The sequence below is a fragment of the Myotis daubentonii genome, chromosome 2 (assembly GCF_963259705.1).
Source record: "Myotis daubentonii chromosome 2, mMyoDau2.1, whole genome shotgun sequence".
In the NCBI taxonomy this organism is placed as follows: Eukaryota; Metazoa; Chordata; class Mammalia; order Chiroptera; family Vespertilionidae; genus Myotis; species Myotis daubentonii.
Window position 1 is genome coordinate 39,732,118 of NC_081841.1, and position 14,858 is coordinate 39,746,975.

Genomic DNA, 14,858 nt, shown 5'->3' on the forward strand with positions numbered 1-14,858 from the left:
GATCCTAGCAATATGATACAGAAGAGGCCTTGTGAGGACACAGTGAGAATATAGCCATATGCAAGCAAAGGAGGGAGGCCTCAGAACTAAACTTGCCAACAATCTTGATCTTGGACTTCTAGCCTTAAAACAGTGAGAAATAAATGTCTGTGTATGAGACACCCAGTCTGTGGTATTTTGTCGGCAGCTCTAGCAAACTAATATGCATGGGTGTAACAACATCATCTTCCCTTCACCAGGCTGAGACTGTGACTACCACCACTACAAGCCAGCGATGAGCCCAAATGTGGTCCCATTCCCTGGGAAATCAGCCAACACTGTGACAGATTGGTGACACCGAATCCCTTCCATCACGAAGTGACTGAGGCAGGATGGCAAGAAGCTAGGGAAATTCCTTGACAAGTAGACTAAGGGAGACTGAGACAAAATAATTAAACAAGGTCAAATGATTGAAGCAATTTATAGTCAGCTAAGGAATCACAAGGTTTTATCTTCCCTGACCAAGGATACGTAGGAACAAATGGTTTACAGGGTCCAGACCATCCCAGGACAGAACGGCCTGTGAGGTTCTTGATGACATTCTTTTATGACAGTCTTTAAAAATGAAACTAACCAGGAAATAGCCCCGACTCCCCTATATGCACATTTTAATCAATCAACATATTGAAGGACACACCTGAAAAACAAATGAGTATTCTGATAACACCCTCCCCTGGGATCTCCCCTGGGATTCCAGCCGGCCAAGGAAAGATAAAAAGCCTCAATACAAAGGACCCACGGCACACTCCTGCTAGAGCATGTGGCAAAGTTCAGTGTTGGTAAGATCTATGATTCATGTGAGTCTGTTTTGACAATCCAACTATGTATACTCTAGGAGGCTCATCTGTTTTCCAGCTATGATGAGTGAATCTGGAAGTTTAAGTGTTAAAGTGGGAGTGTCTCTCTCACTACTATACCTAAAGACTCAAGAAAGGATATTTTGCTTCCTGTCTGTAATTCTTGGGGTTCGTGGATTTAGAGGTCCTAGCTCCCAGAAGAGGAATGTGTTTCCCAGGAAACAGAGTCCAGGTGGAAGCGGGGACTTCCCTCCCATGACTTTGAGTTTCTCATGCCACTGAACCATCAGGTAGAGAAGTTGGTCACTCTGTTGGCCAGACTGGTCAGTCCTGATCACCAGGAGGAAATTGGAAGTGGAAGCAAGGAAGACCACGTCCAGAACCCAGGACTCAGGCGATGCCTTTCAGTACTGCCACACCCAAGGATAGTAACGGTTAAGGGGAAACTGTGGAAACTGGATAAAGATAGACTTCCTAAAGGATGGGTCACCCACCAGGTAAAAGACAGTCTAAAAAGAGGTGCTGGCAGACCTAAGGAGGTTATAAAGTGGGTGGTGGAAGAAAGAAGATATGATTATCAACTTAGCTTTAGAACACAGCGGTGGAGAAATTAGTCAATACATTTTATGTTAATGATTTTTCTCCCTTCTTTGTCCCCTTCTCCCCCCCCCCTCCCACAACTTATGGGACTTGCCCATGCCTTTCCCAACCCCCGTTCCCCAAGTGTAGTTTCCTTTCCTCTCTCTCCTAAGCTCCAAGGGCCCTTTTTTTGCTTCTGTAACTTATTTCCTGAGCCCATTTCTTCTATGACTCACTTCTTTTACCTCTGTAACTTTATATATATATATATTGATTTCAGAGAGGAAGGGAGAGGGAGAGATAGAAACATCAATGATGAGAGAGAATCATTGATGGGCTGCCTCCTGCACACTCTACACTGGGGATCCGAGCCCACAACCCAGGCATGTGCCCTGACTGGGAATCAAACCGTGACCATCCGGTTCATAAGTTGATGCTCAGCCACTGAGCCATGCTGTCCGAGCAATACACTTTCTCTTTTTATAATAAAAAGAGAGTGTTTTTGGTTTCAGGTTGGGAGTGTGACGAAACTGAAATCATCCCATGATAATGTGGTTAATGGGACTTTGTGTGTCTCGGGTGTCTCAGAACAAATTTCTCGTTTGTCCAAGGATGCGTGTAAAAAGAGATGTAAAAAGTGTGGAAAATGGGACGTTGGAACCCGAGGGTGCTGAAAAGCTGGGTCGTGGACCCCCGCCGGGTCTCAGCACCACGGAGGTGCCGGGTGTTGCCGAGGGCGCGGGCCCTTGTGGTGCGCTCCGCCCCTGGCTCCAGCCCAAGGCCAGGCTAGGGCCTCGCGGTTCACCTTCCTGGTGCTGCGTCCCTGCGGCAGGCTCCTGCCCTGCGGGGCAGTGCCGGGGCGGGTGAACTTACTAAGTATCCTTGTGAAGTGGCGGGGATGGAGAGGAGGAAGCGGGGGCGGACGAAGCCGACCTGCTGGACACCGCGGACCCTCTGGCAGGAGGCGAGAGCACGGCTAGTTTGGAGGACCTGGAGTCGTGTAAGCGCCACCAGAGGCACTTACTTAATGACTTTTGATTGTCCAGAAGGCATTGTGTTATGGACTGAATAGTGTTCCACTAAAGTCACATGTTGAAGCCCTAACCCTCATAACTTCAGAATATAACTGTATTTGGAAATAGGGTCTTTAAAGAGGTAATTAAGTTAAAATGAAGATGTTGGGATGGGCCCTCATCCCACTCCGGGGGGGGGGGGGGGGGGGTGGGCAGCGGCGGGGGCAGCATGTGCAAGACCTGCACTTACGAGGGCTGCAGCGAAACCACAAGCCAGGTGGCCAAGCAACGCAAGCTGTGGATGTGCAAGAAACACCGCAACAAGATGGACAAGGACAAGGACAAAAAGAAGAAAAGTGACCAGGCCCTGAATTCCGGTGGAGCCACCCCAGCTGGCAGTGTGGGGAACGTCAAACTGGAGGGAAGTGCAGATAGCTTTCTCTCAATTGTTAAACAAAGAACAGGAGCTTTGGGGGATCGTTCTGCAAGACCTACACTTTTAGAGCAAGTGTTAAATGAAAAAAGATTGTCATTATTAGGAAGCCCAGAAGTGGTGCAGTTTTTACAGAAACAACAACAGCTATTAAATCAGCAAGTTTTGGAGCAAAGACAACAACAGTTTTCAGGAACATCAGTGTGAGGGAATTTATTAAGAAGCTCTACATGTTTTTTTTTTATCTTATTGAAGTAGACGAAAATATTTTTATACTAAGATAAGTGGGGTAAGATATGCCAGAACATAAGCAGTTGTTTTCCTGTAAATATATGTGTGCATTTGGGGATAAATAGGAATTGCACTTTATGCAACTGATCCTTTCAGACCATCATAAATTTGAAGAAATCAGCTTATCTTTTCAAAATAACATTTAATTACAATGTGTTTTTAACAAAATGTTCTTCTGTCATTGTTACTGAAGATTTTGAAGCAGTTACTTTCAGTGAAAGTTATGAAGTTTTAATTGACATTAATCTTGGATCTAACTCAGTGGTTCTCATCAAGGGGCAGATGGAAATGTTATGGGTATGTTTCACAGTGACTGTGAAACCTGCTGGCTTTTAGTGAATGAGCCAGGAATGCTACATGTTCTGCAGTATTTGGAATGACCCTCTTAAGAAACACTGATATAGCTACCTGTGATGAAAAAATGTGTTGGGGCACTTTTTGCAGTTAAGACTAGAGCTGTCAAAGAGGTAAGCATACTTTATAGCTGTAGGGAAAGTTAAATTGTTAAATATCTGTGAAATTAGGGTACATATCTGTTTTTAGTAATGTGCTAGTGAAACCTGAGAGGGATTAACAGTACACTGGAATGAATGCACCTCCACAAGTTCGCTTCTCTTTTTCATGTTACCTGTTAGTATTGATCTCTTTTAAAGCAGACACTATAGTGTGTTGAATTTGTGAACAGTATAGATGTAGTTCATCCTACCAGTGCCAGGACAAAATTATTTTTTTAATACTCATGTGTTTTTCAAAAAGAGATCCTGAAAATAAGAATAACATTCCAGCATTTTGTCAATGTTTTTAAAAATTGAGCTATATTTAAGACTGTGTTATTCCTAAATAATGTTCAAAGAATGACGCGAATATATATAGTTACTTTTTCCTTATATTTTTTTCCTAGGAAAACTTTTAAAAGGCAAAACTATCAATAAGAGTAACAAATTACAGTATGTCCAGTGTTATGACAATAAATGTAGGTGGCTCAAGTTTAACTGCAAAAATGTGTTAGTTTCTTGGTTTTTAAGCTCTGAAATAGATAAGTTAAATTGAGTCATAGCTGTACCAAGAAGTACTTAAGGAGAGAACAGAATCTTTTTGTTCATTTTTATATACTTTAGACTTGCATATCTGTGCAAAAACACTTTTACCAAAATTATTCATTAAAGTTCACTTGTTGACCTTTGGGGGGGAAAAAAGTGTGGAAAATGTGCTGTGTAGTTTCTGTTTGCCCCATGCGTCAACACCCTGTCCCTTTCCACCGTGTTCTGTGTCTATGGGATTGGGTCATTATGGTCTACATCAGTCGGTTTGCCCTTGGTTTCTGTATTAGTTTTGTAATGCTGCTATAACAAATTATCACAAATTTAATGGCTTAAAACAAGACACACTTGTTAAAAGTCTGAAACGAGTTTCACTAGGCTAAGATCAATATGTTTGCTTGGCTGCATCTGTTTATTTGGCTTTTCTAGCTTCTAAAGGCCATCTGCATTCCTTGGCTTATGGCCCTGGCCTCTGTCTTCAAATTCAGCAGCAGAGCATCTTCAGTCTCCTCCTTTCCCCTTCTCTTTCTCTCTCCCTTTCTCTGACACTCCTGCCCCTCTTTCACTCTCAAGGACTTTTATGATTACAGTGGGTACACCTGGGCATTCCCCGTCTCAAGATTCTTCATCACACCTGTAAGGTCTCTTGCTTTGTAAAGTAACATATTCACAAGTTTTAGGGATTAGAACAGGGGTCCTCAAACTTTTTAAACGGGGCCAGTTCACTGTCCCTCAGACCGTTGGAGGGCCGGACTATAGTTTAAAAAAAAACTATGAACAAATTCCTATGCACACTGCACATATCTTATTTTGAAGTAAAAAAAATCAAAACGGGAACAAATACAATATTTGTATTTGCATGTGGCCCGTGGGCCATAGTTTGAGGACCCCTGGATTAGATCATGGGCATCTTGGAGGGTCCTTATTGTGCCTAACGTCATTTCCAATTGGATTTGGCCAACTGGGGGGCACTGCTAGAGAGTTCAAAGCACGAGGAGAGGAAGTCTAAAGTATTTCTTTCTCTGGCTCCCTACCTGCTGGTCGCTATGTCTCTTTCTGGAAGCCATGATTCCTATCTGCCAGCCCTCTCTTCCAGCTCCAGCTACATTCTTTGGGTTCTAATAACTATTTTCTCCCCTTGCCCTCTAAGGCCCAAGGGCTATGGCTTCTCCAGGCTCTTGCTAACCCTGAGAAGCTCCCCCATCCTTTCCTGGTTTGCCTTCACCCTGCCCACATCATTACAAATATTTCCTTTAAAAAAAAAAATTGCTTTTATTTTACTTTGATTTTTTTAAATGTTTTTATTGATTTCAGAGAGAGGAAGGAAGAGGGAGAGCGAGATAAATAATAACGATGAAAGAGAATCATTGATCGGCTACCTCCTGCATACCTCACACTGGGGATCGGGCTCAAAACTCAGGCATGTGCCCTGCCTGGGAATCTAACCCTGACCTCCTGGTTCATAGGTTGATGCTCAACCACTGAGCAACACTGGCCAGGCTAAATCCTAATTTCAATTCCCTTGCCTCTCAAGAGTTCAAATGTAGACGATTATGTCACAATGAGATACCGCATCATACCCACTAGGATAACCTTATCATATCATAGAGAACAAAACAGAAAATAAGGATGGGGAGAACTTGAAACCCTTGTGCATTGCTGGTGGGAATGTAACATGATGCAGTGCTATGGAAACAGTTTGGAGGCTCCTCAAAAAGCTAAACATAGAATTCTCACATGATCCAGCAATTCTACTCCTAGGAATACACCCAAGAGGATTGAAAGCAAGGACTCAAATAGAAACTTGTACACCAATGTTCATAGAAGCACTATCCACATTAGATAGAAACAACCCAAGTATCTATCAATAGATGAATGGTTAAATAAAATGTTGTATATACCCAATGGAATATTATTTCACCTCTAAAAGGAATGAAATTCTGACACATGCTATAACATGGATAAAACTTAAAACCATTTAAATAAATGGTTTTATTTAAATACAATAAATAATTTAAATAAATCAGACATAGAAGCCAAATATCTGATTTCACTTATGTGAGGCATGTAGAATAGGGAAATTCATAGAGACAGAAAGTATAATAGAGATTATCAGGAGAAAAATGAGGGGTGTATCAGAGGCTGTTGTTTAATAGGTGAAGAGTTTCAATTTGGGATGATGAGAAAGTTCTACAAAGGGACAGTGGTGATAGTTGTGATAGGGGGAAAGGGCATGTAATAAGAGTAGAGCCACAGTTGTTTAATAATTATTCACCTCACTAACTATAGATAAGAGGCTTTCTTACAGACCCTGGGAAACTGGAGGAGGAAACAAGGCTGTAAAAAGATAAGATGCCTAGATGGGTCCATCACTCAGAAAAGAAATGCATTTTGTGAAGAGACCAAGGACAGGACAGGCTTTGATTTGGTTGCTGTGCCCCATCCTGACCTTCTCCGGGAGTTTGCCTCAGGAATGCTGACTATTCTCTGGTCCCAGGAACAGGCTGAGCTGTTTGTAACATCATACAAGATTAACTACCTTGTTTCAGAACTTGGAGCTCCTAAAGGCTGGACTTCCCTCCCCTTTCCTTGCTACACACACTTGCAGCTTGCAGCTGCTGCACTTATCTTCTCCCTCACGCATATACATATTATCAGCCAACTGGCGAGGGGAGTGAGAGCAGAATTTCCAGCTTGACCAACTGCTCTCCCCACACTGCTGGCATTATTGGAATAAACACTCATACGTTGGACTCAATTGTGTCCAGTATCAGTTGTACAACACTGTGAATGTAGTAAGTGCCACTGAATTTTATGCTTAAAAATAATTACCATGGTAAATTTTATGTCATATAGATAGATAGATAGATAGATAGATAGATAGATAGATAGAGAGAGAGAAAGAGAGAGAGAACCGCATCCAGCACAGCCAGGGGTGAACCTGAGGAGGGGCAGTGAAGGATTTGTTCCACTTCTTAGGAACTTACGCACAGGTGACCCAAGGCGCCTCATTTGGATATACCAATACAGACGTCAAAGGGTACTTACTATTAATTAATATGGCCGAGCTTAACCGAAAACTAAGAAGAGAGAAGACACAGGGAACAAACAATGCAAGAATCACACAGGTTTAATTACCAGAGAGCTGATGGGTTTCAGTCCTTGGCAGGCCACCCGGAGACACTCGCTGACAGAGCCACACGGAGGTCATCAAATACGCCGCGGCAGGAGCGCGCTCTCTTGACTCGAAGAGAGGCCTCTAACAGTCTGGGCTCAAAGGCAGAGCAGGAATGGCAGTTTCCAAGGGGGAAGGAGAACGTCTGGCTGTGGAGGAGCAGACAGGCGTCTGAACCGCAGCAGATTTGCTCTCCTTAAATCCTTGAAGCTGGGCGTCTTCAGTGTCTCCTATTGGGTGCCATACACGGGTGCCGCCCTGTTATCTAGGTATACCCTCGGGCAGGAAAGTTGTGTACATGTCCAAAGCTTATCAATCACACACACACATCTTATTTTGGAGCTGTTTACAAGTTTTGGTCTAAGAATAAAATGGGGTCTACTTATGCTAATACAAAATGGAGTCTACTTATGCTAACTAAACTTATTACTTATAACAGGCTTCTTCAGTGTCTCATATCAGTGTGCTCCAGTGGCCTTCTGGGCTTATCAGGATACACACGCAGGGGGGTTACAAGGTACTTATCAGGAGTTAACATGCAGGGAGTTGTTGATCAGGAGTTACAAGTTATTTGTCAGGAGTTAACATGCAGGGCATTACAAGTTACTTATCAGGGTCTCACACACACACACAAGTTAAGTTCCTCTTCTAAGTAAAGTTTAAAATTCACTCTAATAAAAAATGAAATTTGAGTATGCTATCTTATACTAACTAAACTTATTACTATAACAAGATTAAAGAAAACAGACAAGAGAATACAGTTGGGATGAGGATGAGGAAACAGTGACCCAGCCTGTAAGCTGAAGCTTTGTTTTATAGTCTGATCACACAAAGCAAAACGAGGGCAAGATGTTTACAATGTTCTTGTGAATTTCAAATCTACTTTTTTCCTGTTGTTGCCATTCTCTGAACTCTATCAAACCTTGTTTTGGCAGCACTTGCTGCATCCCCCTTCCCCCTTCCATCCAGCCCACATCCCTTAGCTACCTAGGACTGCAGGGTCAGACTATAAGGTCAAGTTTACAGCCATAGCCTTTTGGCTATAATTGTGCTGGGAGGGCTTTGCTCTCTAAGCTGGGACGTGTATTTGGCTTTGCCACAAGTCAGTCTGAGTCTTGATCTTGTGTGAACGCTGTAGCCGCTCTCTCTCTCTCTCTCTCTCTCTCTCTCTCTCTCTCTATATATATATATATATATATATATATATATATATATATCCACAATAAAAAATGTAGATGATTAACATTTTAGTTCTATTATTTTTATTTATTTTTAGAGCAAAAGGAAGGGAGAAGAAAAAGTGGGGAGAGAGATGTGAGGAGTGGGAAACACCGATTGGCTGCCTCCTGCATGCCCCTGGTATTGGGGGTCGAGCCCACAACCCCGGATGTGCCCAAAACCAGCAACACCCAACCAACTGAGGCACACCAGCACAGGGCTAGCTCTATTATTTTAACATATATAAGTGTAAGTTTTTCTTTCATTTTATGGTAGCGTAGTTAGTAGATAATTAAAATCAAAAGATAATTTAAATATTTCTTGCTGTCATTAAATTTAAGAGGGGAACACCAAAATAAAAAAAAAACCCTTACAAACTTTTAAAAATGAGTAATAAACCCCGGCCGGTATGGCTAAGTGGTTGAGTGTTGACTCATGAACCAAGAGGTTGGGGTTCAAGTTCCAGTCAGGGCACATGCCCAGATTGTGTGCTTGATCCCCAGTGGGGGGCTTGCAGGAGTCAGCCAATCAATGTTCTCTCTCATCATTGATATTTCTCTCTCTCCTCTCCTTTACCTCTCTGTCTCTGAAATCAATAAAAATATTTCTAAATGAGTAATAAAATATACTCCATAATATGTATTCAGCTTTTCTTATTTTTAAATGTTTATACCCATGTACATAAATATGCAATAAAAAACTTAAATATATGTGGAATTGGTTGTGGAAAATGCCATCTACCATGAGGAAAAAGAAAGGTTATGTGAAAGAAGAAACAACAAAAAGTAACTGTTGGATAAGATTGAAAATCATATTAATCAATTTAGAACATTCACTGAGCTTTAACAGGGACCATTAAGAAAAAAAATGTGGTTAGAGGGTGTCTGTTGGTATCAGAAAAACATGTAACACCAAAACATCTGATATTAAAAGATAGGTAGCAGCAGTTATAATTTTTATAATATTGCTTCAGTGATGACTTGAAATAGTCCAAAAGGAAGATAATTTCAAATGTCTGAGTGTTTTCAACAAGTGTTAAATGTTTTATGTAAAGTGATAATAGAGTATTAAGTGAATGCATGACCCAGTGGCAATAAACGGCATTTTGGCTGTTGACTACAGAAAGGGAAAATTCTTTGTTCAACAAACCTCATGTGAGTGTTCATAAATCATAGGCTGTGGGGCTGACAAACACTCTTGGTGCTACCACTTGCAGATGGGTGCCTTAGGAAAAGTTATTTAATTATTTGGTCCCTCAATTTCCTTCTCTGCAAAATGAGGGTTTTGAGAGAAATCAAGATGGCGGCATAGGTAAACACCGGAGATTGCTGCCTCGCTCAACCACTTCAAAAATACAACTAAAAGACGGAATGGACATCATCCAGAACCACAGGAAGGCTGGCTGAGTGGAAATTCTACAACTAGAAGGAAAGAGAAAAGCATACAGAGACTCAGAGGAGGTGCGGTGTGGAAGTAAAATACTAAGGTGCGGAGGTGCATGTGGAGCGGGCTGGCGGCTGAGGGCGCGGTTGTCTTTTTCAATTGGGAGGGAGTCTCGGGCTCTAAGCTCCAGCTCCGGGAGAGTCTCTGGGGACCCAGACTGAAACGGGAGAAGCAGAACTGTCTGGCATTGGTCGGAACTCAAGGGCAGCTTTCTTTCCGAGGTATTGCAGTAATTGCTGGGACACTGAGAAGCAGAACCCCTGAAGGCAGGACTGAGGGCAGCCATAACTGCTCGCTGTGCCCGCCCTGTTGATCCCCTGGGACCCACCCTGCCCAAGCCTTGAATGGAGGCATTTTCTGCATAGCCTCAGGCAGAGGCTAGATTAGCACCTCCCTAGAGATCAGGACAGAAGTTCTCCCACTGCAGACACAGCTGATTCTCACAGCCAATTGGCCTGGAGGTCAAATCCCCCCCAGTGTTACCTACAACAATCAAGGCTTAACTACAACAAGACTGTGCACAAAGGCCACAAGGGGGTGCACCAAGAAAGCATAAAAAATGTGGAGACAAAGAAACAGGACACAAATGACAGAAATGGAGGAAAGCAAACTGCTAGAAATAGAGTTCAAAACCACACTTTTAAGGTGTTTCAAGAACTGTCTAGAAGCTGCCAATAAATTTAGTAAGGCCCTCGAAAAGACTGGTGAGACCGCCGATAAATGTAGTGAGATCCTCAAGAAATCTAGTGAGACCCTCGATGTTATGATAAAGGACCAACTAGAAATTAAGCATACACTGACTGAAATAAAGAATATTATACAGAGATCCAACAGCAGACCAGAGGATCGCAAGAATCAAGTCAAAGATTTGAAATACGAAGAAGCAAAAAACACCCAACCAGAAAAGCACAATGAAAAAAGAATCCAAAAATATGAAGATAGTGTAAGGAGCCTCTGGGACAGCTTCAAGCGTACCAATATCCGAATTATAGGGGTGCCAGAAGAAGAGAGACAGCAAGATATTGAAAACCTATTTGAAGAAATAATGACAGAAAACTTCCCCTACCTGGTGAAAGAAATAGACTTACAAGTCCAGGAAGCGCAGAGAACCCCAAACAAAAGGAATCCAAAGAGGACCACACCAAGACACATCATAATTAAAATGCCAAGAGCAAAAGACAAAGAGAGACTCTTAAAAGCAACAAGAGAAAGAAACTCAGTTACCTATAAGGGAGTACCCATACTGTCAGCTGATTTCTCAACAGAAACTTTGCAGGCCAGAAGGGAGTGGCAAGAAATATTCAAAGTGACGAATGTCAAAAAGCTACAACCAAGATTACTTTATCCAGCAAAGCTATCATTCAGGATTGAAGGTCAGATAAAGAGCTTCACAGATAAGGAAAAACTAAAGGAGATCATCACCACCAAACCAGTATTATATGAAATGCTGAAAGGTATCCTTTAAGAAGAGGAAGAAGAAGAAAAAGGTAAAGATACAAATTATGAACAACAAATATGCATCTATCAACAAGTGAATCTAAGAATCAAGTGAATAAATAATCTGATGTACACAATGGACTGGTGATTATAATAGAATCAGGGACATAGAAAGGGAATGGACTGACTATTCTTGGGTGGGAAAGGGGTGTGGGGGATGCGGGAAGAGACTGGACAAAAATCACACACCTATGAATGAGGACAGTGGGTGGGGAGTGAGGGCGGAGGGTGGGGTGGGAACTGGATGGAGGGGAGTTGTGGGGGGGGGGAGGAACAAATGTAATAATCTGAACAATAAAGATTTAATAAAAAAACAAAAAAAACAAAAATGAGGGTTAATAATGATCTTGTTGAGACGATTAAATAAGATCCTATATAATAAAAGCGTAATATGCTAAGTGTCCGACCAATCAGCCAGACATTCAGTCGACCGCTTGACCAGTTGCTATTATGCACCCTGACCACTAGGGTGCAGACACTCCAACTGGTAGGTTAGCTTGCTGCTGGGGTCCTGCTGATGGGGATTGGGCAAGAGGGCTGGACATGCCCTGGAGCCCTCCCACGGTCCCTCCCCAGCCAGCCTGGCCCCATTGGCCCCAATCGGGATTGGATAAGACGGCCCCCATCCCTGATCGCCATCCAGGCCTAGGGACCCTACCCGTGCATGAATTTGTGCACTGGGCCTCTAGTAATATATATATGATTCTTAGTATTGTGCCTGGCACACGGTGGGCCGCCGTTGATAAATGCTAGTGTTAGGAGCAATGCACTATATAGGGAGCTAAATATTACCCATATGCATGAGTTTCAGTTTGAGCCTATGCTCCACTCCCTCTAGATTCAGGCAAATACTGCATGTCAGTTGGGGTAGTGCTGGGTGTAAGAGGAAAATAGGAACTTCTTCCAACAGGAAGAAAGGGTTAAGGACAGGTTTTGTTCAAGGAACAGGGGCTAGAATAAGAAAAAAGGGTAACAATGCCTGGTACTCAGAATGCTCTACTGGCCATGGTCTCTGACGTTAATTCAGTTAAATGAAAAGGAAACTTAAAGCCCTAGCCAGTGTCGTTCAGTGGCTGTGTTACAGAATTTACCAGGCGACCGAAAAATACACAGGTGTACTTGGAGGTCCAGGATAAACCCATTTATTTTCAGATGTTTCACATGTACTAGTAGAGTGACTCAGGGGGCCAGTTCTCCAAATCCTGAGTAAGCCAATATGGAGGAAGCTTTCTCTTTATGCCCGTCCATTTCTTTGTTCTCTATCTGTTTCCTAACTGCCAGGCTTTTGTGGTGGGCTTCCACAGACCCTCCTGGGCCAGTTTATTGGGGAAGTTCGATTGTATCTAAAGGCCTGGTCTGGGTGGTGTCAGTGACATCCCCTGGAGCTTTGTAAAATGCAAGTAATTAGGAAAACAGGTCTTCCTAGACCAGATTGTGGAGAAAGGGGCAGTGACTTAATTATAGGCTATCAAGAATGTACATTAAGTTACTGGCATAGATTCATATTGCTAGCCTCCCCCCCCCCCCCCCCCGCCCAAATGTCTTATTTTCTCCATCAGTTGGAGTGTCTGCCATGGACCAAAGGGTTGTGGGTTTGATTCCCAGTCCAGGGCATGTACTTGGGTTGCAGGTTCAATTCCCAGCCCCCAGGAAAGGCAACCAATTGATGTGTCTCCCTCACATTGATGTTTCTCTTTTTTAAAAATATATTTTTATTGATTTCAGAGAGGAAGGAAGAGGGAGAGAGATAGAAACATCAATAGTGAGAGTTATTGATCGGCTTCCTCCTGCACGCCCCTATGGGGATCAAACCCATATATGGGCATCAAATCTGACCAGGAATGGAACTGTGACCTCCTGTTTCATAGGTGGACACTCAACCACTGAGCCAAACCAGCCAAGCACATCAGTGTTTCTCTTCTCTCTCTCTTCCTCTCTCTCTCTCCCTCCCCCTCCCTTCCACTCTCTCTAAAAATCAATGAAAAAAATATCCTCAGGTGAGGATTAACAAAAAAAACAAATAACAGCAACCAAAAAAGGTAACTTAAAATTTATTTGTGACATAAAAGTGCACCATTAACTAACCTGTGAGACCACGCAGAAATTATGATAAACATTAAGAAATCTTAAACCAAGTGATAATGAAAATACCAAATATCAAAACTTTTAGAATGCATCTAAAGCAGCATGTAGAAAAAATTTTTTTTTAGTTTTAAACATTTATATTAGGAAATAAGAAAAGCAGGAAATTTGTAAGTTTATGAAGTTAAAAAAAAGAATAACTGAAAAAAGTAGAGGAAAGAAAATGAGATAAAAGCAGAAAATAAACTAGAAAGCAAAGACATAATTAAGAGTATATACAAAACTAAAAGATGTTTATTTGAGAAGACTGATAAACTTCTGGTGAGAATGATGAAAAAAAGAAAAAGAGGAAAGCCACAAATAATAGTAGAATTAAAAATGAGGGGAATATAATAGCAGATTTGGCAAATATTTAAAAGATAATTAAATAGTAATTATACAAATAACTTCATGCTAATGAATTTAAAATTTAAATCAAACTGCCAAATTTTTAGGAAAAAAATATAACCTACCAAAACTTACTCGAGAAATAATGAAAAGCCTAAATAGTTCTATCACAGTGAAGTGCTTCAATCATACATTAAAAATATTTCCCATGGAAAAAAATACTAGACCCTTAAGATTTTGCATGTAAGTTGTATTAACCATTAAGGAAGAGATCACTGCAACCATACGAACTCTTTCAAATAATAGAAAAATAGTAAAAGCTCCCTGTGGAGAAGTTGTCAACTATATTTTTAAAATCCATCTCCCAGGGAAGAAGACTACAGCAGACTCGTAGCGTCCAGACAGACTGTTTCTTCCTCTATTGTCATTAGCTATGGTTATATGAGTAGGTTCTCCCCAAGTGAGCAGACATTAAAAGGGCAGTGTCGCCCTAGCTGGTTTTGCTCAGTGGATAGAACATTGGTCTGAGAGTGAAGGGCACATGCCCGATTCTGAACAAGGAAGGGAACATGCCCTGGTTGTGGGCTCGATCCCCAGTAGGGGTTGTGCAGGAGGCAGCCAATCAATGATTCTCTCTCATCATTGATGTTTCTATTCTCTCTCCCTCTTCATTTCTCTCTGAAATATATATATATATATATATATATATATATATATATATATATACACACACACACATAGATATATATATAATTTTTTATTTATTTATTTTTTCAGTGCAGTGTCCTTCCCTTAATAGACCACGTGTGCCTACTTTACTGTTTCCTGCTGGCTGGAACGTGGATGTAGCTGCAACCTTGTTCC

The 14,858-nt window shown here is 41.8% G+C and overlaps 1 pseudogene; it reads left to right on the forward strand.

The window, feature by feature from the left end:
* The first annotated feature begins 1,108 nt into the window (after window positions 1–1,108).
* Window positions 1,109–4,316, forward strand: LOC132226520 (regulatory factor X-associated protein-like; annotated as a pseudogene).
* Window positions 4,317–14,858: the final 10,542 nt, after the last annotated feature.